Source organism: Palaemon carinicauda, chromosome 16 (genome assembly GCF_036898095.1).
Source record: "Palaemon carinicauda isolate YSFRI2023 chromosome 16, ASM3689809v2, whole genome shotgun sequence".
Taxonomy (NCBI): domain Eukaryota; kingdom Metazoa; phylum Arthropoda; class Malacostraca; order Decapoda; family Palaemonidae; genus Palaemon; species Palaemon carinicauda.
The window spans coordinates 62,166,474-62,192,992 of record NC_090740.1 but is presented as its reverse complement, the minus strand read 5'-3'; the positions used below and the strand labels follow the sequence as shown (position 1 = coordinate 62,192,992).

General features: G+C 42.3%; 1 protein-coding gene across 1 annotated transcript in view; it reads right to left on the bottom strand.

Moving 5' to 3' along the window:
* The window catches only part of LOC137655744 (elongin-C), a 50,963-nt gene extending 32,560 nt beyond the window's left edge, over window positions 1-18,403 (bottom strand). The window contains exon 1 of the mRNA XM_068389807.1: window positions 18,278-18,403. The gene's annotated coding sequence lies outside the window, so the exon portion shown is untranslated. The remainder of the gene's footprint in view (window positions 1-18,277) is intronic.
* Between the last annotated feature and the right edge of the window lie 8,116 nt (window positions 18,404-26,519).

Sequence of the window (26,519 nt, the reverse complement as noted above, 5' to 3'; positions counted from 1 at the left end):
GGAGTTATGCTCTTGTGGGAGCGTATGCGCATGTTGGCGCATACGCTCTTGATGCCCTGTGTTAGAGTAAGAAGGAAGCGCTCTTAAGTTTGTAACGAGAGCGCTTAGTGTAGCGGCGAGACATCTCATGAAGAGACAGAAGGCAAGGAAGAGCAAGAACGATTATGTCTCCTATGTTGCCTGTGACTCCGGAGAGAACGACTGGCCAAAGGAGTGCGATCTCTCCTTTCCTCTTCTCTATCTCTCCCTCCTAGCCTCCGAAGAGGGGAGGAGGAGGAGGAGAAGGTACTGTGGAGACCACTTCTACATACTTGGCAGGGGAACCCATCCTCCGCAGGGTAGCAGAACACCCATGACCTCCGTAACGGGGCATAGGGAAAGGGGATCCACATCCAGCGGTGACATAAAGGTGTCATGAACACTTCCTCAAAATAGAGGACATCACCTACAAAGAAAAAGAAAAAGGATTAATCAAAACTCAAAAAAAAAAAAAGGCTAGTCTTCCAGCAAATAAAGCAGGAACAGTGGTGTTACCACTGCGACGGCTAGAATTCGATTGGAGGTAAACAGCAGCTACCGACCAGCGGTCCCCCACCACTGTCAGGTGGGTAATTACCTGTCCGGTCGTTAACGACCTTGTTAAGGTTTTTCTGCCGTATTTTCCAGCTCGCGCTAGAATATCTCTTATAGTAAAGAATGAGGGTTTGTATTTAGTGTCGGAACAAAGAAAAAGCAATAAACCAATTAATGGCTGTCCAAATAAAGGCGAAGGATGAAGAGCGGCAACGTCCGTTCACCATCCTAGCCAAAAGCAAAGTGAGCTCAATCACAAGTGTGTGTGTGTGGGGGGGGGGGGGGGGAGGTAGCAAGCTACCCTCCCCTACACCCCTTTTATTAGCAGTTTGGGTAACTTACCCTCACTAAACTTTAATGACTCGTCATTTCAGCTACGCCATAAGTAATACCCCTAATAAATAGCGTGGTTTGTATTCAAGTTACGGAACAAATATAAATTATCTACAAATTTGTCATTTGCTCCTTACCTGGAATACAAACCTACGCTATTTATTAGGAGGGTGGATATCCCTGCCAAACTGGCTTTAGGCTTTACCCCGGGGGCTCCTTATTTTGAATAGTTTTGTACCAAAAATAAGGAGCCCCTGCACCTCGCTAAACCTTGCTACTCAAGGTCCGCGGCCTACGCAAGCTGTGCGTTGAGATGTTTAGAAGTGTGACTGTCCAGGTAAAAGTCATCCCGTCTTTGTAGGAAAACTGTTGTAACCACGACTTTCGCAATACCACCTCGCCAGGGTATGGGTATTAAACAGCATTAGCTTAAAACTAGGAACACAAGGAAGCATGGTTTACCTGCAGTGGTTTGAGGTCAGCTTATGCAGAGAACCCAGGATGCTGCTTTCCCCAAAGAAAGGGGAGGATAAAGAAAAGAATAAAGAGCCTGTCAAACCTTTTCATTCACGCAGACTAAAACCAGACAACAGTGCCTTTAACCTTCTGCTACTTGTGCAATAAGGAGCTTGAGATATTATATCAGCTGTTGTGCAGCCATCAGAGGGCCGATAGAGAACGTATCGAGCCTCCTGTATGTCACGTCTTGCAGGTACTGTAGTGGGCTGTGAATGTATTTTGAAGTTTCCACACCCATGCCCATAGAACTTGCATCACAGAGAAGTTACTTTTGAATGCCAGAGATGTAGCTATACCTCAGGCATTGTGGGCTCTGGGGCGACGTGAAGGAGGGTCTATGACCTTGCGAATCCAGGCAGAGTTAGTGTTCTTAGTTACCCTCCTCTTGTTCCTCCATGTGCCGACGAAAAGTGCAGGCACACGGGGACGGGCAGCGACTGTTCTCTTGAGGTACAGCCTCAAACTCCTCACTGGGCAGAGTAAGAGATGATCAGGGTCATCAGTTACAGAGCGGAGACTCAAAATCCAGAAGGAATTGAAGCGGGGATCCACTACACCGGGATTCTGAGTCTTGGCTACAAACTCAGGGACGAAGCCAAACGTTACCTCTCCCCATCCCCTTGAATGGGTGATGTCGTATGAGAGACCATGAAGTTCACTAACTCGCTTAGCCGAAGCCAAAGCTAGTAGGAACACCGTCTTCCAAGTGTGGTGGCGATCTGTTGCCTGGCATAATGGATCATAGGGTGGTCTCTTCAGAGACATGAAAACTCGAACCACGTTCCGTACGGGAGGTCTCACTTCAGGCTGAGGACAGGTAAGTTCGTAACTCAGTATAAGTAAGGAAAGTTCAAGCAATGAGGAAATATCCATTCCGTTGAGTCTAAGGGCTAGGCTTAAGGCTTGAGCGATAGCCTTTAACCGCCGAGACTGAAAGCCGTATTTCTTCACACAAATAAAGGAGGAACTCCACTACTGCTGGAATAGTGGCATCAAGAAGGAGAGATATCCCTTCCACAACACCAACCACAGAAGGCCTTCCACTTTGCCTGGTAGACTGCTGCTGATTTCCGCAGGTATCCAGATATCCTGCTCGTAACTTGTTGCGAAAATCCTCTCTGAGTGAGATGCTGGATAGTCTCCAAGCGTGAAGTCATAGCGAAGTTACGGCCTTGTGGAAGATGTTGGCATGTGGCTGTCTGAGTAGATCGTGTCGTGGAGGGAGCTTTCTTGGAGACTCCGTAAGGAGTTGCAGAAAGTCCGGAAACCAGTCCGCATGATGCCATAGCTATGGATATGAGAGTCATTGAGAGGTTGACCAATGTTCTGGCCTTGTTGAGTACCCTCCTCATCAGACAGAACGGGGGAAAGGCGTAAACGTCAATGCTGTCCCACCGTTATTGGAATGCATCTTGCCAGAAAGACTTGTGATCTGGTACTGGGGAACAGTAGGCTACAACTGGAGTCTGAAGTTCAGGGGCGTTGCGAAGAGATTCACAGCCGGAGAACCCCACAAAGTTAGGACTTTGTTGGCTACTAGATGATCCAAAGACCACTCGGTAGTAACTATCCGAGATGCTCTGCTCAGGTTGCCGGCAAGCACATTCCTCTTGCCTAGAATGAAGCGTGCCGATAGTGGTATCGAGTGAATCTCGACCCATCTCAGTATCTCAACTGCTAGATGGGAGATGGGATAGGAGCTGCAAAAAGGTACCTCCTTGTTTGTCGAAGTAAGCCACTACTGTGGTGTTGTCGCTCATCACCACCACTGAGTGGCGCGCCAGGAACTGGTGGAACTGTTGAAGGGCCAGAAAGACGGCATTTATCTCTAAGAGATTCATGTGGCAGTACTCTTCTGACTCCTACCCTGATCCCTGAGGTCGTGTGTGGTGCAGCATGTGGGACCCCCAGGCCTTTTTTTTGAAAGCGTCTAAGAACAGCATCAAATCTGGGGGGAGGACGATAAGATCCACTCCCTTTCGTAGGTTCTCGTCTGACACCCACCATTTGGGGTCTGTCTGTTGCGCTGATCCTATCGTGATCAAGATGTCCGGGGAATAGAAGGCCTGATTCCACCGTGACTTGAGTCGCCACTGGAGATCGAATCCTGAGGCGACCGTTGGGAACTAGACGGGTCTGAGATGAAAGGTGTTTGAGAAGACTTAACCATGTCTGGGCTGGAAGTTCTTCGTGTGTGAGAAAGGGTTTTAAGACCTTTATCAGCCTCGTTATCCTGTCGTCCGATGGGAAGGCTTTGAGAAGATTGGTATCTACTATCATGCCTAGGTATACCAGTCTCTACGTAGGATGCAGTGTGGACTTCTCGAGGTTTACCATGATCCCCAGGTCTTGGCAAAGCCTCAGAAGTTTGTCTTGGTGTTAAAAATTGCCACCGAGTCCGCTAGGATTTGCCAGTCGTCCAGATAAAGGAGGAGACGGATGCCATTCCTGTTGGCCCAAGATGATACTAAGGTGAACATTCTGGTGAAGACTTGAGGTACTATGGAAAGACAGATGTACAGAACCTCTAACTGGTATTTCCTGTTGTCTAGGCTGAATCTTAAGTACTTCCTTGAAGGCGGATGGATTAGGGTCTGGAGGTACGCACCCTTTAGATCCAGTGTGCACATGAAGTCCTGTGGTCTTACCGCTTGTCTGAATGTGTCTACCGTCTCAACGTTGAACAGTTTGCTTGACAAACTTGTTCAGAGCTGGGTTTTTCCCCTTTCGAAGAAACCTTCAAAGGAGAAGTATCCCACTTTGACTTCATCCGCCATCACCCGAACCTTTCCCACTAGGAGGCAGACCACTCCAGACACTCACTACACTGTTATCACCATCACATCGTTGATTTCTGCAGGACACAGGGTGTGTTGATAGGTGTCCATGACCGACATGAAGGTTCCGCAGGCCCAACCTTCGAGTCCAGGGCAAGTCACAGAAGTCAACACACACACTAATAAGTGAGAAAGCACAAACAAAAGCAATTAATGACAGTCCAAAAATAGGCGAAGGATGAAGAACGGCAACGACCGTAAACCATCCGAGCCAAAAGCAAAGTGAGTTAAATCACCTGTGTGGGAGCGGGAGCAAGCTACCCCACCCCCACAGCTGCTCACTAGCGGAATGGGTACTTAACCCTCGCTAAATTTTTAATGGCTCTTCCTTTCAGTTTCACTAAAAGTAATAACCCCTAATAAATAGCGTAGGTTTGTATTCCAGTTACAGAACAAACCATGGTCAACTCCTGGGATGGCAGGTGTGCGCTCCCGCTGTAGAGCCTCCAAAAGCCGTTCCTTAGAGGGAGAACCCAAGATTCCGAAGGAAGGCCACATAGTGGCAGCGGCAAGAACCTCCCCTAAGATCATGGGCAGCACCACTTAACTAGGGAAAGCGGCAGACCCCCTGAATCAAGGGTTATTCAGGGATCAAACGGCCACCACTTTTCCGGAGGACAATCGAGCAGTCAATTGGAAGGGAACGAGATATGAAGCAAAGAAGGAACACTGTTGGCCTCCGTAATGAGCACAGATTGAAAAGGAGGGTACACCTTGTGGCACCTCAGAAGGTGCAGTAGCGTTGGTCGTTTTGGATAGGCTACTTACAAATCTTGAGCAATGTTAGAGTTAATATTTACCATCAAGATACGCTGCCACACACCATATCCTAGTGGTAAAATTATAGAATACTGAAGTGCAATAAACGTGTATTTTACATGATTTTGTTGATTTCTGGCAGAAATCAATAGTTTGAGTGTCATGGTGGGTTAACTACCATAACGTTCAAAACACCTTGAAATGTAGTATATCAGTCTAATTCTATAAATATACTTTTTTAAATGTTGTTTCTGTCAGTCATCATAATAAAAACAAGTTATTGTAATCACAAGATTTTTCATAATTCTGACCATCCTTTACATTCAGATCTTCCTGGACACTTCCATCCAGTTCGTAATACTAAGGATGCAGTTAATTCTAATAGTCAGGCCTTCTCTGTCATGAGGCCCAATACTACACAGTATTCTAGAAGTTTTATTCCATCTGTGACTAAGTTGTGGAATGATCTTCCTAATCGGGTAGTTGAATCAGTAAAACTTCAAAAGTTCAAACATACAGCAAATGTTTTTATGTTGAACAGGCTAACATAAGTCTTTTTATAGTTTATATATAAATCTTATGATGTTACTGTTTTTAGAATAATTCATTGTTCATTTTTTCTCATCCCTTATTTATTTCCTTTCCTCACTGGGCTATTTTTCCCTGTTTGGAACCATTGTGATTATAGCATCTTACTTTTCCAACTAGGGTTGTAGCTTGTCTAGTAATAATAACAATAATAGAAAAAGATCGAATCACTGGAGCTTGTTAGCCAGGTTTTCCAAACACTATTCAGAAAACATGATTTTTCTATCCCATTTTTTACGGAGTCGCGTCCATCATATTAATAAAACCTCATTACTTGAGTGGAGGTGTATGTATGATAGCAATCACCTGTATCTATGATGACGGATGACTAAGAATACGGCAGTGTAAGGGGGCGGCAGGGGGGCATTAGCCCCCGGTAAGTAAGTAGGTAAGGACACGGCTTGTAGGTTTGGTTGGGGGGGGGAGAGTTCAGGTTAGATGGTGTCCATGTTTTATGCTCGCTGGAATGTATCTATTACTTTGTTGGTATGCCACTTATTGGTCTTTGTTCCGCCATGGCTCACTCAGCTCCATTTCAACATCATCTCATTGTTCCTTGTTTTGCTATGCACGTTATCCTTGTGGGCTAATATTTTGTCGTTACTTTAATTTTCTAATCTATCCGGTACTTCAACTGGTTTTTGCTCCCCTTTAGCTTGCTATGCTCACAATTTAACATTATCTCACTGCTCTTATGTTACCCCTGGATATGACAAATTCGGAGATAATTTGTATTTTTCCTAACTATACAAACCTTAGCTCTTTAAAGTGGGTATTACTTTCGGCATACTGTAGCTGAAAGGACGAGCCATTAAAATTTTAACTAGGGTTTACTACCCCACCACTAGTTAGCGGGGGGTAGGGAGGGTAGTTAGCTACCCTCCCCCTCACACACCTGTGTGGTAAGCTCACTTTGCTTAGAGGTAGGACTTCATGGGGGACAGGGATGGCGGGCAAGTTTGATTAAATAGCTAAGGTTTGTATAGTTAGGAAAAATACAAATTATCTCCAAATTTGTCATTTGTTCCGTAACTGGAATACAAACCACGCTATTTAAAGTGGGTGACTTAACCCTTAGGAAGGGTGGAATAAGTCCCAGCCATACTGGCTTTTGGCTTTGCCCGGGGACTCATTATCTGAGTGTGTCAGCACTCAACAATAAAGAGTCCCTGCACCTCGCTCGCACCTTGCTATGCAAGGGTTGCGGCCTACATAAGCTGTATGTGAAGGTATGAAGTGTGATTCGTCCTAGGAAGTTGACCTGAAGTTCTTTAGATGGAAAACTTTAGGCTAGGACTTTCCCAATACCACCTCGTCAGGGTATGGGGACGTGACAGTATTAACTTAATACTAGGAACACAAGGAAGCATGGTTTACCCGCAGTGATTTGAGGTCAGCTGTGCAGAGAACCCAGGATGCTGCTTTCCCCAAGAGAAGGGAGGATGAAGAAAAGAATATGGGCCAGACATAACTTTTCTTTCATGCAGACTAAAACCGGGTAACAATGCCCTCAACCCTCTGCTACTTGTCCATTAAGGAGCCTGAGGTTTAAACCAGCTGTTGTGCAGCCATCACAGAGCCGATAGAAAACGTATCGAGCATCCTGTGGATCACGTCTTGCAGGTAGTGGGCTGTGAAGGTCGTCCGACGCTTTCATACTCCTGCGTCACTGAGAAGTTCTTCTTGAAGGCCAGGGGCGTAGCTACGCCCCTGACATCATGCGCTCTAAGGCGACATGACGGAGGAGGGTAGGATTCAGGGACAGATGGATCGCCCTACGAATCCATGCCGAGATGGTATTCTTGGTGACCCTCCTCTTTGTTCTCCCAGTGCTCACAAACAAAGCTTGCACTTGGGGACAAATGCAGCCGTTCTTTGAGATAACCTCGGACTCCTTACTGGACACAGTAGGGGAAGGTCTGGGTCATCTGTTACAGAACGAAGACTTGAAATCCGGAAAGAGTCGAATAGAAGATCTGGCACTCCCGCATTCTGTGTCTTAGCCACAAACTCAGAGATGAATATGAACGTTACCTCCCCTCATCCCCTTGCATGGGCGATGTCAACGAGAGACCATGAAGTTCACTGTCCTGCTTGGCCGAGGCTAATGCTAGTAGAAACACCGCCTTCCAAGTTAGGTGGCGATCTGAAGCCTGGCAAAATCGTTCGTAGGGAGGTCTCTCTTAAGAGGCCTGAGAGCTCGAACCACATTTCATGGAGGAGGTCTCACTCCCGACTGAGGGCAGGTAAGATCATATCTTCGTCTGAGTAGGGAAAGTTCAAGCGAGGGAGAAATATCCACTCCTTTGAGCCTGAAGGCTAGACTTAAGGCTGAGCGATAGCCTTTCATTGCCGAGACTGAAAGGCGCATTCTTCCCGCAAATATACGAAGAACTCCGCTATTGCTGGAATAGTGGTATCGAGTGGAGAGATACCCCTCACGACTCCAACCACAGGAACTTTGCCTGGTAGACCCCTGGAGATGATCTACGCAGGTGTCCAGACATCCAGTTCGCAACTCGTTGCGACAATCCTCTCTTAGCGAGATTCTGGATAGTCTCCAGGCTCGAAGTCGAAGCAAAGCAACGGCTTTGTGAAAAATGTTGGCATGTGGCTGTTTGAGTAGGTTGTGCCGTAGAGGGAGTTCTCTCGGAAGTTCCGGAAACCATTCCGCGTGATGAGCCACAAAAGGGTTAACGAGAGATTGACCGATATTATGGTCTTGTTGAGCATCCTCCTCATCAGACAAAACGAGGGAAAAGCTTACACGTCGGTGCTGTCCCACCGTTGTTGGGAGGCATCTTGCCAGAGTGCCTTGGGATCTGGAACTGGGGGGAGCTTGAAGGTCAGTGCAGTAGCGAACCGATCCAGTCGGGTAACCCCACAAAGACTTTGTTGGCTACTGGATGATCCGAGGACCACCCGGTACTCATTATCTGAGAGGCTCTGCTTCGACCGTCGGTGAGTACATTCCCTTTGTCTGGGATGAAGCGAGCCGATAGAGGAATCGAGTGGACTTTGGTCATCTCAGTATCTCTACTGAGAGATGGGATAGCTGCTTGAAAAGGTACCTCCTTGCTTGTTGATGTAAGCCACTACTGTGGTGAAGTAGCTCATCACACCACAGTGATCCGCCAGGTCCTTGTTGGAACTGTTGAAGGGCCAGGAAGACAGCCTTCATCTCTAGCAGATTTATATGAAGGCACTTTTCCGATTCTGACCACAAGCCTGAGGTCCTGTGGTACAGAACGTGCCCGCCCCCCTCCTTTAAGGTGTCCGAAAACAGCATCCAAACCGGAGGAAGGAACGAGAAGATCCACTTTCCTTCGTAGGTTCTCGCTTGTCACCCACCACTGGCGATTCGTCCGTTCCGCAGGATCCATAGGGATCATGGTGTCCGGGGAATCGCAGTCTTGATTCCACCAGGACCTGAGTCGCCCCTGGAGAGACCTCATCCTGAGGCGACCGGAGAGAACTAGACGAGCCAAGGGTGAAAGGTGACCGAGGAGACGTAACCCCGATTGGGTTGGAAGCTCTTCTCGTCTGAGGAAAGGGCTTGCGACTCTTCTCAGCCTTGCTATCCTGTCGTCTGATGGAAAGGCGTTATGGAGATTGGTGTCTATAATCATGCCTAGGTGAACCAGTCATTGATTGGGCAGCAGAGTGGACTTCTCGAGACTTACCATGATCCTTAGATCCTGGCAGTCGTAGAAGTTTGTCTCGGTGTCAAAGAGGGAATGACTCCGAGTCTGCTAGGATCAGGCAGTCATCCAGATAATGGAGGAGACGGAAGCCGATCCTGAGTGCCCATGATGAAATTAGGGTGAACAGTCCGGTGAAACCCTGTGGTGCTGTGAAGAGACCGAAACACGGCACCTTGAACTGATACTCCTTGTAGTCTATGCTGAATCCTAAGTACTTCCTTGAGGACGGATGGACTGGGATCTGGAAGTACACCGTCTTCAGGTCCAAAATACACAAGAAGTCTAGCGGTTTACTGCCAGACTGACTGTGTCTGCGGTCTCCATGCTGACCGAAGTATGCTTTAATCTGGACCTCTGCCCACAGAGTTCGCCGCCTTGCTGATCCCATGACAAGGGTATTAAATAACGCCGGATTCGTCCTCAGGGGAGGTAGAGGTGTTGTGAACAGGACGCGATATCCTTGACTGATTACGGAAATCGTCCAGGAAACGGCCCTGAGTTGCCGCAACCTGTCTGCTCAACCCTGTAGGTATCCCGCCACTGGTGGACATGCAGGGGAACTGGCAATCCTAGCGTTTGCGGCCTCGGCTGCTCCTTCTAGGATTCTTCCCTCCCCTGAGGGACTAATTGCCTTTCTTGTTCTTGACTGGAAAGGGCTTAGACCCCACTGTCTTAGCTGCCGTTGTTTTGGTGGGACGTGCTTGCTGAGGTGCTGAGGTTTATAGGGCTTGAATGTCAAAGCCCCATATAAGAGGGAGTCTTGGTGACGTCCTACACCTCTCAGCCGCCTGCTTCATGTCCTTAGGCTCAAAAAGGTTCGTTCTCATAGCAAAAGATTGTCTGAGCCTGTAGATTTGGGTGCTAGGGGACTCCCATTACTGTCTTGGAGTCCTTTGACTCCCTCCCGGGAGGAATGCAGGCTCTTCTCCACCCTTATCCGAGAAGACTTTACCGCGCGAGGTGGGGTTTCCCTTAATGGTGTGATTGGGGGAACGTCTCACCTCCCGTGACTCTTCTGAGGGCGGGAAAACTTTGTCCGAAGATGAGGGAGGAAAGTCTGAGGGGAGAGAGTGCCTGCCTCGAAGACTTACGAGGAGACAGCTACGACCTCGTAGAACTTACCTCGTCCGAAACTCCCCTTTTCCTCATCGGGGAAGTGGATGTAGCCAAGGATTTGTGGCTCAACTCAGAGAGAACGGCTTAAAAGCCTGTGCTACCGCTCTGATTAGAGTCCCAAACCAGGCTGCTGGCTGCGCTGTCAGACACTCCCTCTGGAGGGGAAATCGCCTGTAACAAGATAAGGAAGGCATGTCCTTGGGTCTTTCTGGAACCTTCCTCCCCACCGGCAAGCGTGCTGTTCTGTGCTGGGGGGGGGAAAATGTGGTGATGGCGCCCTTACCGCGCGATGTCCGGCAGCCTCACGCAGGAGAAGGTATTGGTGATTGCACTAGGGAGTGCGCTGGGGAATACCCGGGGGTCGCGCCCGAGAGACTGTCGAAGCGCTGACGCGGGCGGGCGGGAATACCCTGGGCTCGCGCGCGGGAGACTGCTGAAAATGCGCGCGCGAGACTTCATAAAGTGCGCAGGAATCATATTGATGTGCAGGATCAGAATGAAGAACCTGTGTGGACCAGAATGTTGGAGCGTGCTGCATCGCGTAGGAGTTTGTTGGCGCGCGCGGAAGACCATAGGTGCACGCGAGCGCACAAGACTATTGGCGCGCGTGTGAGACCATCGGTACCCGCGCGCGAAGAAGATCGTCGGCGCTTGCGCGCGTAAGAAGATCGTCGGCGCTTGCACGCGTAAGAAGATCATCGGCGCTTGCGCGCGTAAGAAGATCGCCGGCGCTTGCGCGTGTAAGATGATCATTGGCGCTTGAAGATCGTCGGCACTCACGCGCAGAGAAGATTGGCGAGCGCGCGCGGGAAACCATCGGTGCCCGCGAGCGCGCGCGGGAAACCATCGGTGCCCGCGCGCGGACGATCGTCGGCGCTCACGCGCAGAGAAGATTGGCGAGCGCGCGCGGGAAACCACCGGGGATCAATTGAGACTTCTCTGAATTCACCAGAAGTCCTAGTTCCTCTGACAGACTCATTGTCAGACGCAAATCCTCCAGACAGCGATTGAGCGAGGGGGCTCTTAGTAGCCAATCGTCCAAGTACAAGGAGGCTCTGATGCCTCTTGAGTAGAGTATGCTTGCCACATTCATCATGATCTTTGTGAAGACTAGAAGTGCGGTGGTGAGGCCGAAGCCTAAGGCCCCAAAACTGGAATACTTCTTTCCAGAGGTCTAAGGATAGGACACAACGATATGTCATTACAGACACACCCTCTATTTGAGGGGTGGTGCTTAGCCCGAAACAAAGAACTCAAAACTGGACAACTTCCTCCCATACACAAACCTTCCGGTAGCTTGAAGTTCGGATGGATGAGGAAGTAGAAGTAAGCATCAAAGAGATCTGAAGAGATTATCCAGTAGACCTTTTTTACTGCTGTAAGCAAAGTCTTATGAGTCTCCATAGAGAGGTTTTGTCCTCTGGACGTAGCTTGAACAGTATGTGACTGACGTTGGACGTCACGGTTTGTTTGATGTTTGACGTCACAAGCTTGTTGCTCGACGTCACCTTCAGCTTGATGCCCGATGTCACGTTCAGCTTGACGCCCAATGTCGCGCTTAGCTGCCTAGCGAACGTCGCCGCGCTTGGCTGTTTGATGTCTGGTATCAAGAGAAGACACTCAATGGGATATAGAAGCCTTATCACGCTGTTCAAAATTAGCTTGTTGGTAGGCCGCCTGTGTGACAACGCGTTCTGAAAAGAATCATGACAAACCAACGCTTTGCTAACAGCAGGCTGATAAGACTGCATAAAAGATGAGAGCCGTTGCTTCATGGCAGCAGCATAGTTCAACTAGGATCAACATTCGGTGACACCGGTGTAGAAAACTTTGATCGCGAACTCGCCTTCCATATTGTTTACATCACCCCCCGCATTTCAGCAGAAGGAAAACAGTCTGGCAGAAGCGGTGGTGCCTGTGCCATAACACCAGACTCAGGAACAAGATCCTTATCAGTCTGAACTAAAGCTTTGCCAACTTCTAACATCCTGACAGGCCGTATACAGCAAAAAAAGGGGGGACTGCTTTCTCTTACAAAAGCCCTAATGCACTTCCTGCTGTTGCAGCTGAACGTGCTGCTGCACCAACATCTGCAGTTAGGTTATTTATGCTGCATTGAAGAGGCGCTAAAGCACTGCTCTATCAGCACTGTCTTTTGACTTTGTTACTTTTCTCAGAATGATTTAATGTTAATTTATTCTCATTTATTTCCTCTCCTTACTGAACCATCTTTCCCTATTGGAGCCCTTAGGCTTATAGCATATTGCTTTTTCAACTAGGGTTGTAGCTTGGCTAGTAATAATAATAAAATAATAAACAGACTCCTTTGCCGTCTTCCTTAGCGAAAGACTCTGAAGGCGGAACGAGCAGCAGCAGGTACAAAAATAAAATGGAAACTCTTCAGAAAACTCTCATGAGTTTCTGAAAGTCACTCCCTTCCTCCTACAAGTCTCTAACCTAGGTAGAGATGTCTTGTTTCCTTGGAGTCAACTCCTTAAGGTTCTGAATTCTGCCTCCATGCTTTAGAGGCTTAATTCTAGCTCTCCCAACCAAGAATTAGTTCAAGCAGGCCCTGGTCTGAGAACATAATATCTTTCTAGTTAATTTCTATTACTTAATATAGCGCCTGGTGTAACAATGTTTCATCGCTAGACACTCATGGTCATGTAGACATCAAGTTCTACTTGATGTAATGCAAGCTCTTGACGCTCGGCGCCACGCGACTTTCAGAATAATAACGCTTGCGATTAAAAAACGCTCGCGATTCAGACGCTCGGAGCTATGCCGATCGCCTCTAGTGAAAGCTAGATGACCAACGCTCTGTAGTTGTCACGCTCAGCTTGGCGCGAGGCATCACGCTCAGCTTGGCGCGAGGCGCCACGTTAAGCTTGGCGTGAGGCGACATGCTCAGCTTAGCGCAAAGGGTCACGTTCAGCTTGGCGCGAGGCGCCACGTTCAGGTTGGTGCGAGGCGCCATGCTAAGCCACTTGGCGAGCGCCATCATACTCAGATGCTTGGCACGCGCCATCAAGTTCAGCTCTTTTAAAGAGGTAAGAACATTAAATGCTCATTTCCTGTCAAGAATGATTTTAATTTTGTTTTCAGCTTCGCGCCTGATGCGCAATATCGGTTAAAGTTAGAAAACACTTTTACCTCGCCTTACCTACGGCGAGGGCGAGCGTTCTGGGGATAGTCAACAGAAAATGCTCGAGAGGACTTCTGCTCGGGTTTTATATGACGGTAAGCGCCAGGCTAAGCCTCTCGCTTCCTTTTGCCGCTCGACTCAACTTCTCCCATGGGTCCGGGAGCTTGAAAGAGGTCTAAGGCTAGGATAACGACAGGTCCGAACAGAAGCACCCTCCACTGTATTGAATAAAATTCACTGCACTAATTTAGCACTAAAAATTTGCATTTTTTACTCTTTGGTATAAAACCTAAAGTATACACGCCCGTAGAGGGAGAACTTACTATTCTGTCAAGGGCTTGAATGGGAATGCAATAGTCAATGAATCCCATATAAAATGTAACAAAATATTTAATATAAAATATTAACATATTACATGAATAGATATAGGAATAAAGAATATATCTATATATTCAAATCAACCCTTAATATCAAGGGGTTCCAATAAAAGACGAAGTCACATTTAACAATTGGAACATTTATAAATATTATACGAATAAATTTTTTATTCCAAAAACGAACAAGTAAACAACGATCCAAAGCATCGTGAGACTATATCGATTGTCATGAATACTACATCGTATAAAAATTTACTGAATGCTAGTTCTCTTTAACCCTTTTACCCCCGGGGTATTTGGAAATTTCCAACCCTTAACCCCCAAGGGGCTATTTTTTTCCCAGCACATTTTGCAGTATATATTTTTCAAATTGCTCTAACAGCCTTAATTTTTGTCATAGAGAGGTCAGGTTGGTCTCATTCTCTTGGAAAATGCCTGAATTTTCTTAAAAAATTATCAAAAAATATGAAAAACTAATTTTTATAGCATTTATTTGCAAGGACATACCGGTACGTCCATGGGGGTAAAGGGATGGCTTTTGTGAAACGTACCAGTACTTCCTTTGGGGGTAAAAGGGTTAATCTTTGTAAACAGAAGAGTTAAAGAAAAATACTAAAAGGATCAATATAATTGGAAAATGACATGTTCCTTTTATCTAATATACAGTGGTACCTCTACATACGAATTTAATTCGTTCCACAACCAACTTCGGATTTAGAAAATGTTCGGATGTAGAAACGAATTTTCCCATAAGAATACATGATAATTCATTTAATTCGTTCCTCAGCCTAAAAACCCATAATAAATCCTTAATAAATGGCTACACATAATTACACATAACAATAACATAACTGCATAATATGAAAGAAGCATGTAAAAATGATAATTATAAAGTAATAATAAATAAAAAATGTGTTTTATTGCCACTTTACCTTAGAGACAGGCCAACGCAGGTGTAGGATTTGCTACGCCAGGAGGAGACGGACGATCGGGGAGAAGGTAGACATGGTGTTAACACATTCTTTAAATAAATACTCTCTCTCTCTTGTTCTTCTTCACTGTTAGTGTTAGAGACGTCTATTAATTTTTTCTGAGAGAGAGAGAGAGTGAGAGAGAGAGAGAGAGAGAGAGAGATTAAACAAAAATGTGTTGTGTACATATGATTTTTAACAGCGTTAACGAGTTGAAAGACAGTTAAATGTAACTAAAAAAACAATATCAGCGAATCTGAATTCCTTTATTAACTAAAACAAATATTGATACAAACACACTCGTGTGCGTATGCGCAAACACACACACACGCACGAGGAGACACGATCGGCGAGGAGGTAGAGATGGTGACTGCGATAACATACCGTAACTTACACTACGGAAATTTTAATCTAACTTAGCTTATTTATTTTATTTTTTATTTTTATATTTAATATTTTTTACATTTTTTTTCTTTTGATTTTTTATTTTCATCACTTTCAGTGACGAGTTACGGTATGTTATCTCAGTCACCATCTCTACCTCCTCCCCGACCGTCTCTCTTACTGCGTAGCAATTTTTGCACCTGTGTGTGTGTTTGTGCATACGCACACGAGTGTGTTTGTATCAATATTTGTTTTAGTTAATAAAGGAATTCAGATTAGCTATTATTACTTTCGTAGTTACATTTAATTGTTTTTCAACTCGTTGAAAAAATCAAATGTACTATAAACACATTTTTGTTTAATCTCTCTCTCTCTCTCTCTCTCTTGGAAAAAAAATAATAGACGTATCTAACACTATAACAGCGAAGAAGAGAGAGAGAGAGAGAGAGAGAGAGAGAGAGAGAGAGAGAGAGAGAGAGAGAGATATTTTATTTTAAGAACATGTTAATGCTATGTTTAGAGAGAAACAGAAAAAGAGAGAAGTCTTATTTAAAAGAGCTTGTTAATGCTATCATGGTTTTCTTTGCTTCACTTTTTTCTTTCTTTCTGTTCATCACGCTGGCCCTTCTCACAAATGATCGTTGCCAACAATCTCTTTGTCCTCTATCCCTATCAACAAAAGGCGTTCTATCTCTTCCAGGGTATTGCTAAGATGTCTTGTAATAATGGTGATCCTCTTCGATGGTTATTTGCTTTAATGGCTGCCTTCAGCTTGATGATCCTCGAGATCATAGGCCTATTCCGGCCATATTGTTTAGCCATACAGTATCACTCACATGCACACTGCTCTCATGTTTTTCTATAATTTCTTGCTTCAATTCTAATGAAAGAATTGCCTTCTTCCTGTACTGAAACTTAGCTTCTTAGGCACCATGATTATAGGTAAAATCAAAGAGGAAATGTGAGAAAAGGAAGAAAATAAGCACTGTTAATAACAGACCAAACAGAGGACAACCACACGATACACACAAGAATAGAGAACTGAGCACTCGACGCTCAATGGCGTAATGTTTACTTCGTATGTCGAAATAAAATTCGGGTGTAGAGTCAAAAATTTGCTCGAATTTTACTTTGGATGTTGGAAAATTCGGATGTAGATACGTTCGTGTGTAGAGGTTCCACTGTAATTCAAAAACTTAGTTTTTAAAGAAAAATGTACTTTTCATAAATAGCGATACAAAGAGTATTACTGTAACGATAGACTGAGGACTGCGTAGCATAAATAAACATGAACGCTAGATAATCTTTAAAACAGATCGAAGATTATCCAAAGAAAGCATACCAAAAGGACAAAAAATTTCTTAAAATAAAATAATCCTTTTATTTTATATAACTAAATGTTTTGTAAGATAGTATCAACTTATCATTCTTTGTAGAAAGCAAAAGAAAATGCAAGTCATACTCAAGCTTATGTCAAATGACTGTGACGTCATCGATGAGGCGAGATGTTTACCTATCGCCATATGCTTTCGTTAGTTAAAAAATAGGTTGAAAAATTTCCAATCCTACCTTTTACGCTATAACATAGCGATAATATATCATACAAACACCCAATAAGCGAATGCTCAAACCCTTAACAAGAGTACATCACCAAGGTACTGCTACAATCTAGGCTAAACACAAGCAAATTCCATTTCTATGTAGCCAGTATGGTGGCAGAAGGAAATCTGATACTAGGAGGGATAGTTCGACCTAGCTCCGTGGTGGCGCCAGTGTATACCTGGCATATCTATGCGATTGCTGCGATTTTTTAATTTCTGCCGGACAGAAGCATAAAGCTATTATTATATAATCAGCGGGTAAGTTTAAATGATTAAAAATGGACACCAACTTACATAAACTTTCCCCCCCCCTAACCTACAAGCCGTGTCCTTACCTACATACAAAACGGGGGGCTAACGGCCCCTGCAACCCTTACACTGCCGTATTCTTAGTCGTCCGTCATCATACATAAACCCCACCTTAACAAAGGGGTCAATGGTCAAAAAGAGGGGAGCTTCTGTATATCAGCGGCCAGTTCCTCCAGCGAACATAAAATATGGACACCAACTAAGCTAAACTTTTCCCCTTAACCTAACCTAAAAGCAGTGTCTTTACCTACTAACTTGAATGGGGGGGGGGTAACAGCCCCCTGCGACCCCCCTTACACTGCTTTATTTTTAGTCAGCTGTCATCATACATACACCCCAAAAGGGGTAAGTTTAAAAGCGTGAGTTGTAGTTTTGCGCTCCAGCCTCTTTTCGGGCATGGACTTGGTTTCCATCTCCCATCATCAAATATGTTTCTACCCTAACCTTCATTATCAAATAATAAATAAAATAGCTTAACTTATAGTACATTCAAATATATAAAAAAAAAAAAAAGAGGTATAGAACATAAAACGGGCCCTTTTTCTGAACTACTGTAATACCAAAACAGAAATTCAGTCTGTAACTTTGATTATAGATATTTCCGCCAGTAATATATACGATTCAAATAAGTTCATTTCTAAAGATCTATTCAATTATGCGAATTCCAATGTCCTAACTAATACTGCACTATTCTATAATGAAACCACACAGTTTAGGGTTAGCAACCTACTTTCTTCACTTCATATCCCACTATAAGTTCCGAATAATTAATCATATAAAAGTTGCTGGATTGATTTACAGCGTATTCAATATTAAAACTTTAATGGCTAATCACACAAAGACTGCATGTAGCCCATAGTAGGTACTTCACACCAAAAAACCATGCTAAAGGTGTCCCACGATATCCTTGATGACAAAGCTTTTTCGGAAGCTAACAAATATTACAGTATTAACGTGTTAAATAAATGGCACTTCAGTACCTAACACCAGGACCTGCAGTTACAGAAGCAAATGACTAGCATGTGATTTCGAAAAGGAAATTAAAAATGTTAAGGCCTTACCTATGCCGTAAAGGTGCCAATCAAAAGGTAAACAGCTTCTCTAAAGTTCTGAGCTCCCGAATCTGAGCTTCTCTCTACCCGGACTAGATGTCTCGGAGTTCCGAACTTCCGAACAGTTAAGCTCTGATTCGTTCGAGCTACAAAGTCTCGAAACATATGAACATCACAGCATGGTTTTTGCAGATTTTTTCTTTTATTAAGAAATATACATTTACAATACTTACAATTTATTATATCATATATACACCATCAAAATATATTTACATGAATATTTTTCTTAATTAACATATATATTTTTTTTTCAATTGCAATTTTTACTATTTATCTGCTAGTATTTGAATGAATAGCCTACTTTTTTAAAAGAATTTTTAAATCCTTTTTATTTACATTAAAATTATGAATCATTCTACTTTTTTATACATTCAAGCAATTGTAGACCAGTACTTGAAAATTCTAAGTATTTTCTCCTCCATATACCTGCAATATTCTAGGCGTCACAGAGCGAGGAGCCGAGGACGTGTTTTGTGGGGAGCCTTGTTCACCACTCGCCCTGGGCCTGATCCGTGTTTTTAGCTTGTGTTTCTCGTTTATGAGACCACTGGTGAAAATATTAGTTGATCTAATGGAGAAACAAAATTGAAGAAATTTTGCATCATGTCTGCCCCTGACCCCGTGTACTGTCCTAAATGTTAAACCACGGGCTGAGACGCAAAGAGGTGTATAGGATGTGATTGCAAGAGGTACTTTCATAAGAAAGTTGAAGAAGCCAAAACAGCTAAGTTACACATATTAGAATTTGGGGAGCAACTGAGAGTGAGGCGAGAATTGGTGAATTGGAAAAACAAGCCTAATGCATACACGGCAAGTTCCACCCAGACCTCTGACCTCAATGAGAAGGTTCATAATCTATCAATTAATATTGAATCAATTAAGGAAACACTTCAAACACTGATGGACCCAAAACCAGAGAAAACAACATATGCGGACAAGGTATAGGAAAAGAATCTACTGACTATTGAATCAACAAATGGAACAACTAAAATTACTGACAAAAAAAAAATGAGGTTGAACATGCACTTTAAGACATTCCAATACATACACTTAATACGAGGTCAACCTCAATTGGAAATGTTGTAAACTTTGCAAGTGAGAGGATCAGAGAGGAAGCAGCAAACAAAATTCAGACGATGGTTGTCGACACTGAGACAAGAAAAAATTGGAGAATTAAAATAAAAAATAATGATATGCAATGTTTACAATGATGAATATGAAGTAGTCAATGCCTCGATTCAAAGAAATCGTTACCTGGACCAAATCCAAAATATAGAAGAGGAGATATGTGCAGTACTGAAGAAAAGTACTACTATATGCTGAAATGTGATCCTGAAGTTCGGAGGGCTATTAATGATAATAGGGACAAAGTTATGTTGCAATGGGGGTACTTATACCATACGCGATAGGTACCACGGGGTCGCCTGCCACCACTGTCCGAGGTATGGACATCTTGGAGAAGATTGCAATTCTAAGCTTAAGTTATGATAAAGTTTGCGGGAAATATTCAGGAAAATATTCCACCCAAGACTGTTATTCGCAAATGTCAAGGTGTATTGACTGCACAAAGTTCAACAGACTAAATGACCACATAGTAAATTCAAGAGATTGCGAAGCTTATGACTGGGAATTGAAAAGACTCGCAGAAAATACTGATCATGGATACTTAGGACGTCATAAACTCTGGCTATGTGAATAAGCCTATACAAGCTGTGGATAATAAAACTATTCAAATATGAGATTTTATTTCCTCGGCTATATTAACATATCTCTATAAATGCCATCAGACCAGGTTCCTCATTGCTCTCTCAACAACACTGTGATTTGTGGGCCGACTACTAGAAGAAGCGTGGTAGGTGCAAAGCGCCGTAATCTTCACAAAATTCATTATCATTAGTTACCTCCTACACCGACAGCACAGCTTGCATACTTTTACTTCTAACTTCAAATGCCTTTTTAATATACAGGGTTACATCTTTAGTTGGTGTTTCTAAATTCCCCTATTCTATGTTATTGTTTTTAAATTTTTTTAACTCCTTACAGCTAAACACATGATTGATAGTATCCTCTGGCTCCCCACACAGCACACAAAGCCTATCATTATCATTCCTTTTCCATGATTTTCTTTTAATTCTATCATATTCAACCCTGTTTTCATAACTATTACTGCTTCAATAGTGTTACGTTCTCTTATGTAGTCTCTTCTGCCATTATTAGTAGGTAGTAGGTTGGCCAGGACATCAACCAGCCGTTGAGATATTACCGCTAGAGAGTTATGACGTCTTTGACTGGACAGACAGTACTGCATTAGATCCTTCTCTCAGGTTACGGTTCATTTTCCCTTTGCCTACACATACACCGAATAGTCTGGCCTATTTTTTACATATTCTTTAATGTCCTCATACACCTGACAACACTAAGATTACCAAACAATTCTTCTCTCAAGGGGATAACATCTGCACTGAAATTGTTCAGTGGTCACTTTCCTCTTGGTAAGGGTAAAAGAGACTCTTTAGCTATGGTAAGCAGCTCTTCTAGAAGGACACTCCAAAATCAAACCATTGTTCTCTAGTCTTGGGTAGTGCCATAGCCACTGTACCATGGCCTTCCACTATCTTGGGCATACTATCTAATTTCTCTTCCTCCTGTTTTGTTAAAGTTTTTATAGTTTATTTAGGAAATATTTATTTTAATGTTATTGTTCTTGAAATATTATGTTTTCCCATGTTTCCTTCACTCACTGTGCTGTTTTCCCTGTTGGAGCCCCTGGGCTTATAGCATCCTGCTTTTCCAACTATGGTTGTAGCTTAGCAGATGATAATAATAATAATAATAATAAAAATAATCATAAATCTCAGTTTGGTCGTTTCTGCTTTTTTTTTCTTTTAATTTCATTTGCTACTTTAATTCTTATTTCTTTTTTAAATTCTTGCTTTTTATATTTTCTTACTTCTTTAATTTTAAAAGTAAAAGTATGTAAGCTGTGCTGCCTGTGTAAGAGATAACTAATGATTTTTCTGCAGATTGCAGTACTTTGCACCTGCTACGCTTCTTTTAGTAGTGTGTCCACAATCAGTGTTATGTAAAGAGCAACGAGGAACCTGGAATCATCCCATTCATTGGGTATTTATATTCTCTCTTCAATTTCATTTATAACTTCTCTTATGCTATTCTTCATGTTTTTCAACATTTTATTGCTAATTTCTTGTCTTTCTCTTGTACGGAATTCTTATTTTTCAGGGATAATATTACAGCATCTACCTATTGTTGAGATGTCTTCATTACTGTACCTTTTTTTTCTATTTTACTTTTCCAATTATTCATCTGAAAGCCGAATAATTCATTTTGTCAGCTTGTTTCACCAAATCTGTTTTACTCTCTTCAAATTTGAATAGGTCTGTATAATAAAGTTCAAATTCTTTTTTAATATCCTCAACTGCACGATCGATCCTATGCCAATAGCTGAAGTAATCGAAGAGAGAAACTTTTCTAGTCTACCCAAAATAATTAGGAGAATGACAAATGCAAGCATCAATGAATGTAAGTTTCCCAAATCTGAGAAAATGGCTATAGTCACATGTTACGATCTTAAAATCGTTACAGGTTCTTTTAATAAGCAAATTAAATGTCAACAACAACGAATTAAATATGGGAAATGAATATAAAAAGAAACTAACGAAAAAACACAACACGTTTATTCACAAACTTATATAAAGAAAACCAACGTTACTAATTCGTTTATTTTAACTGACAAATCAAATCAATCAAACACCAATAGAAAAGGGGAAAAGTCAGTGAGGTAGAAATATTTAAGGAATAATTTTCTGCAGCTGCTGAGATGATACTGGTACGGAGACTTCAGGCTTGAGAACGTTGCAGAAGGGTGGCTGAACTTCAGATGAAACTGGCACGATGACCGGATTCGAAGACGTCACAAAAAGGGTGTCATCAAGAAGGGACATCAGAGGTCTTCTTCTAAAAATTCGATGATAGTGTTGAACTAAGGCAGGCTGTAGGGCAGGCAGTGTTGGCTACTCGTCACAAGCAAGAAGGGCTGACTGCTTCAATTTGTCTTTTCTTCTCGGCCATAACAGAATTTTGGAGATAGACTTTTGTTTTCTGAAGAGAAGGTTGGAATCTGGCTCAATCAGACTTCTGGTCTTCTGTTTCTTATCTCGTTAGGACTTGCATCTTATTTGCTTCGGACATAGTTCCTCTCTTGCCTTATGTCATGTCCTATCTCTCTTGGACAATCTCTTCTTGAAGTTTATATACCCATGTATGGGAGGAGTTAATTACAGTGGGCAGTGGTCATCCCCATAAAAGGTGTTCTTTTTAACAATTCTGCATCTCAAAAACGCCCACTTCAATCACGACATGGAAGCTTCTAGAAGAATTTTTTTATGCAAGCTGGACCACGTGTTAAGTCATAACAAAAGGGCAGCATGTGTCCTTCCATGATGACATATGTCCTAAACAAGGATTTCCCTCAGGCTCGGTTTCTCAAAATATGCTGACTCTACTAATTAAGACGATGACATCTTGGTCAAAACAGGACACATCCCCTTATTGCGGCTCTTGTCGAGGCTCGGTTTACTTTCAAAATGCTGACGACAGTAAAGTGATGACAGGTTTTACCAAATAAGACGGTGGTCGAATCTCGTCTCGCCTCGCTGCTCACACTTTGGGAATAGATATTTTTGTCTTTTAAAACATCTTTAAAAGTATTATATCTACCCATGACATCACACCGGTACTGAAAAGTGCTCCGGATTACCAGGAATTAAGCTCATATAGACCAATTTCGAATCTATCCTTTGTTTCAAAAGAGCTAGAATGCGTAATTTTGAACTAGTCAGTCACTTAAAAGTAATAGATTTGCCCAACAACCAATCTACTTACAGAAAACTATACTCTACGCAGACAGCCGTTGTAAATGATATGCTGGAAATAATGGATGAAAATAAATGTGGTATTTTATTATTACTCAATCTTAGTGCTGCTTTTGATACAGTGGTGCATGAACTGCTACTAAATGATCTAAGAATCATTGAGGTTGAAGATCAAGCTTTCTAATACCCAAAAGACTACTTGATTGGTAGAAATTACTGTGTACAAATTGGAAACTCTTAGTCACCATATAAACCTTTAAACGGAGAGATACCCCAGGGGAGTGTACTTGGCCTAATCTTATTCTGCATCTATACTATTGGTCTACCGAAAACTCAAAAGGCATGGAGTGAAGTTCAAACTATTTGCAGAGGACACACAATTTTACTTCTCCTTAAATGATATAGACGACACTACTGAAACTCTGAATCGAATCCTTAACAGCGTTAGAGAATGGATGACATTTAAGCAACTAAAATTAAATGAGAGCAAAACTGAGTTTATGGTGGTGGGAAAAAAACACTGTGAGAAGCTTGGCAGATATTCAAATAAACAAATAATGACTCAGTGCCGATATCAAGTAAAGTTCGTGATCTAGGCGTATTTATTAACTGCAACTTGCCTCTCAATGCCCAAAATAAATAACGTAGTAAAAACTGTTGGTTATCATCTGAGAAATATTGCTTTTATAAAAAAGTACCTGGGTGAATGTTCCATAAAGAAACTTGGGATAAACTGTGTGATTACCAGAATTGACTACTGTTACTCCATCTACTACAATCTATCAAAAGTGCAACTTAAGAAATTACAAAACATGATAAACAGAAGAGAAAGAGTGATAAAAGGTGTCCCACCTAGAGAAAGGATCACCCCTATACTAATTGATCTACATTGGCTGCCGATCAAAGCGAGAATTGAATTCAAAATATGTACAGCAACCCACCTAGTTATCAAAACCGGTCGTCCAAAATACCTAAGAGAATTGCTACATATTGGGCAGCCAACAAATCGTCTTGACACGAGAATAGTTACAAATGGTTTCAAACTATTGGAACATGGATATATGTCTACTGTAGGTTCCAGAGCCTTTAAATATGCGGCCCCGAGACTATACAATAGACTCCCCCGAGACATCCGAATACTAAAAGACAATAAGGCTTTTAAGAGGAAACCGAAGACTTTCTTATTCTGCAAGTTTTTTGACAGGGACGATCAAACAGTAAGTGAACAATACGCATTGTGAAATGTTAAATGATCCCGCATGAACATCATAAAACGACCGTGGAGGTCTTGTAGAGTAGGATTCCCTGGTGCATAGGACCAGATAAGCAGTCCTCAAAGTAAGTAAGTATTGTTACTCCATCTTTATTTCTGATGGCAGTCACAGGAGCTGTCTTATGTTCATCTATATCTTTTTAATCCCAAATTGCTGCTCCATTGACCCCATCTTTCCTTTGAACTTTGGCTGATGTTTGCATTACCTATTTTGCATTTGCTCTGGCATTTTCTTTTATTATAAACTTGTCTATCAGTTTTTCTTGTACTTCATGGAGTGTCTGTTTTCCTGATTATTTTCCTTCAATCTGATTTTCTTTATTTTCCTTTTCAACTTCATTAAAGTTCTTATTCTTCTTGTTTTGTGTTGAGCTTTTCTACTGACCTTCCTGCTGCATTTCCCCTTTATCCTATTATCTTTTTCTTTCCACATTTTATAATTTTCTTTTATCATCCCCCTCCCTTTGATGATTATCAATAATCCTGCAGCTTCAGTCTCTTTAAATCTTTTCAAGTCCAGGACTCTTTTCTTCTGATTATCCAGGTTAGTACCCGTTTGCCAGTCCATTTTAATTATCATGGCATTGTGATCTGTTATTCTGTAAGGTGTTACTACTTTTTCCTCGCCTATGTGGACACATTTACCCCATTCCTCATCCTCTTTTCTAATTATTCCATAGTCTATAATAGTAAATTTTCCATGTTCACCTCCAGTCCAGTTTCCTCTGTACTTTTTTTTTTTCATGTATATTGAGAAAAATTAGATTCATATTATCTACCAGCTGTACGAGCATCCTGCCACCAACTGAAAATTCAGACTTATATTCAACTATTTCCTTTCCTACTTTCCACTTAGAATCTGCTATTATCAATTTTTTTCTCTCTTTTCATATCTACTATCTTGATTGGCTCTTTCATCACTTTATACATTTCTCCCTTTTCCTACTTGGCACTCTTACTTTCTTATGGAACATACACTACTCCTAATCTGGTCTTGGTACGTCCATTTTTATCCAGAGTGCTCCATTGGTCATATTATCTCTGTTCACTTCAACTGTTACATTTCCCAGTTCTTCTTTTATTCCTATCAGTACCCCACCCCCTTCTGTGTTTCTGTTATTCTCGTAAGTTTTATATCCTTCAATTTCTATTATTTCTTCTTTCCCTAAATGTTTTTCAGTCAGGCATATAATTGTGGGCTTGATTGTCTTCGCTATTGCTTCCATAGATTACATTTTGGTCTAAACCCCCTTACTTTCTTATCTTTTTTTTTTCAGCTTCCCTTGTAACCCTTGCTCCAACATATGGCATCAGGAAAAAATGCAAAGATGGTAACGCAAACAGCAGATGAAGTTAAAAAAAGGTAGGGTCCATGAAGCAACATTTTTGGATTTAGAAACAAAAAAAATTTTTTGAATTGAAAAAAAGTCATGTCTGCAATCAGAAATAAAGATGGAGTAACAATAGAAAATGTTGAGGATATTAAAAAAAAAAGATTGAAGTTTAAGTTTGAAAAGAGTAATATAGAAGTGGAGAAATAAGCTGACAAAATAAATGAATTGGCTTTCAGATGGATATTGGGAAAAAGTTAAATAGAAAAAGGCACATTAATAAAGACAACTCAACAATAGGTAGATGCTGTAATATTATCCCTGAAAAATGAGAATACACGAAACAAACAAGAAATGAGCAATAATAATAAGAAAAAAAAAACATGGGCCAAGACATAAAGAATAAGGATGAGAGAGATCATAAATGAAATTGAAGAGATAATAGAAATATCTAGTGAATGTGATGATACTAGGTTCCAGGTTCCTCGTTGCTCTCTCCACAACACTGTGATTTGTGGGCACACTCCTAGAAGAAGCGTAGTAGGTGCAAAGAGCTGCAATCTCCACAAAATTCATTAGCACTAGTTATCTCCTACACAGATAGCACACCTTGCATACTTTTACCTCTAACTTCAAGGACCTCTCTAGTATACCGGGCTACATCTTAAGTTGGTGTTTTCCCCTATTCTATGCCG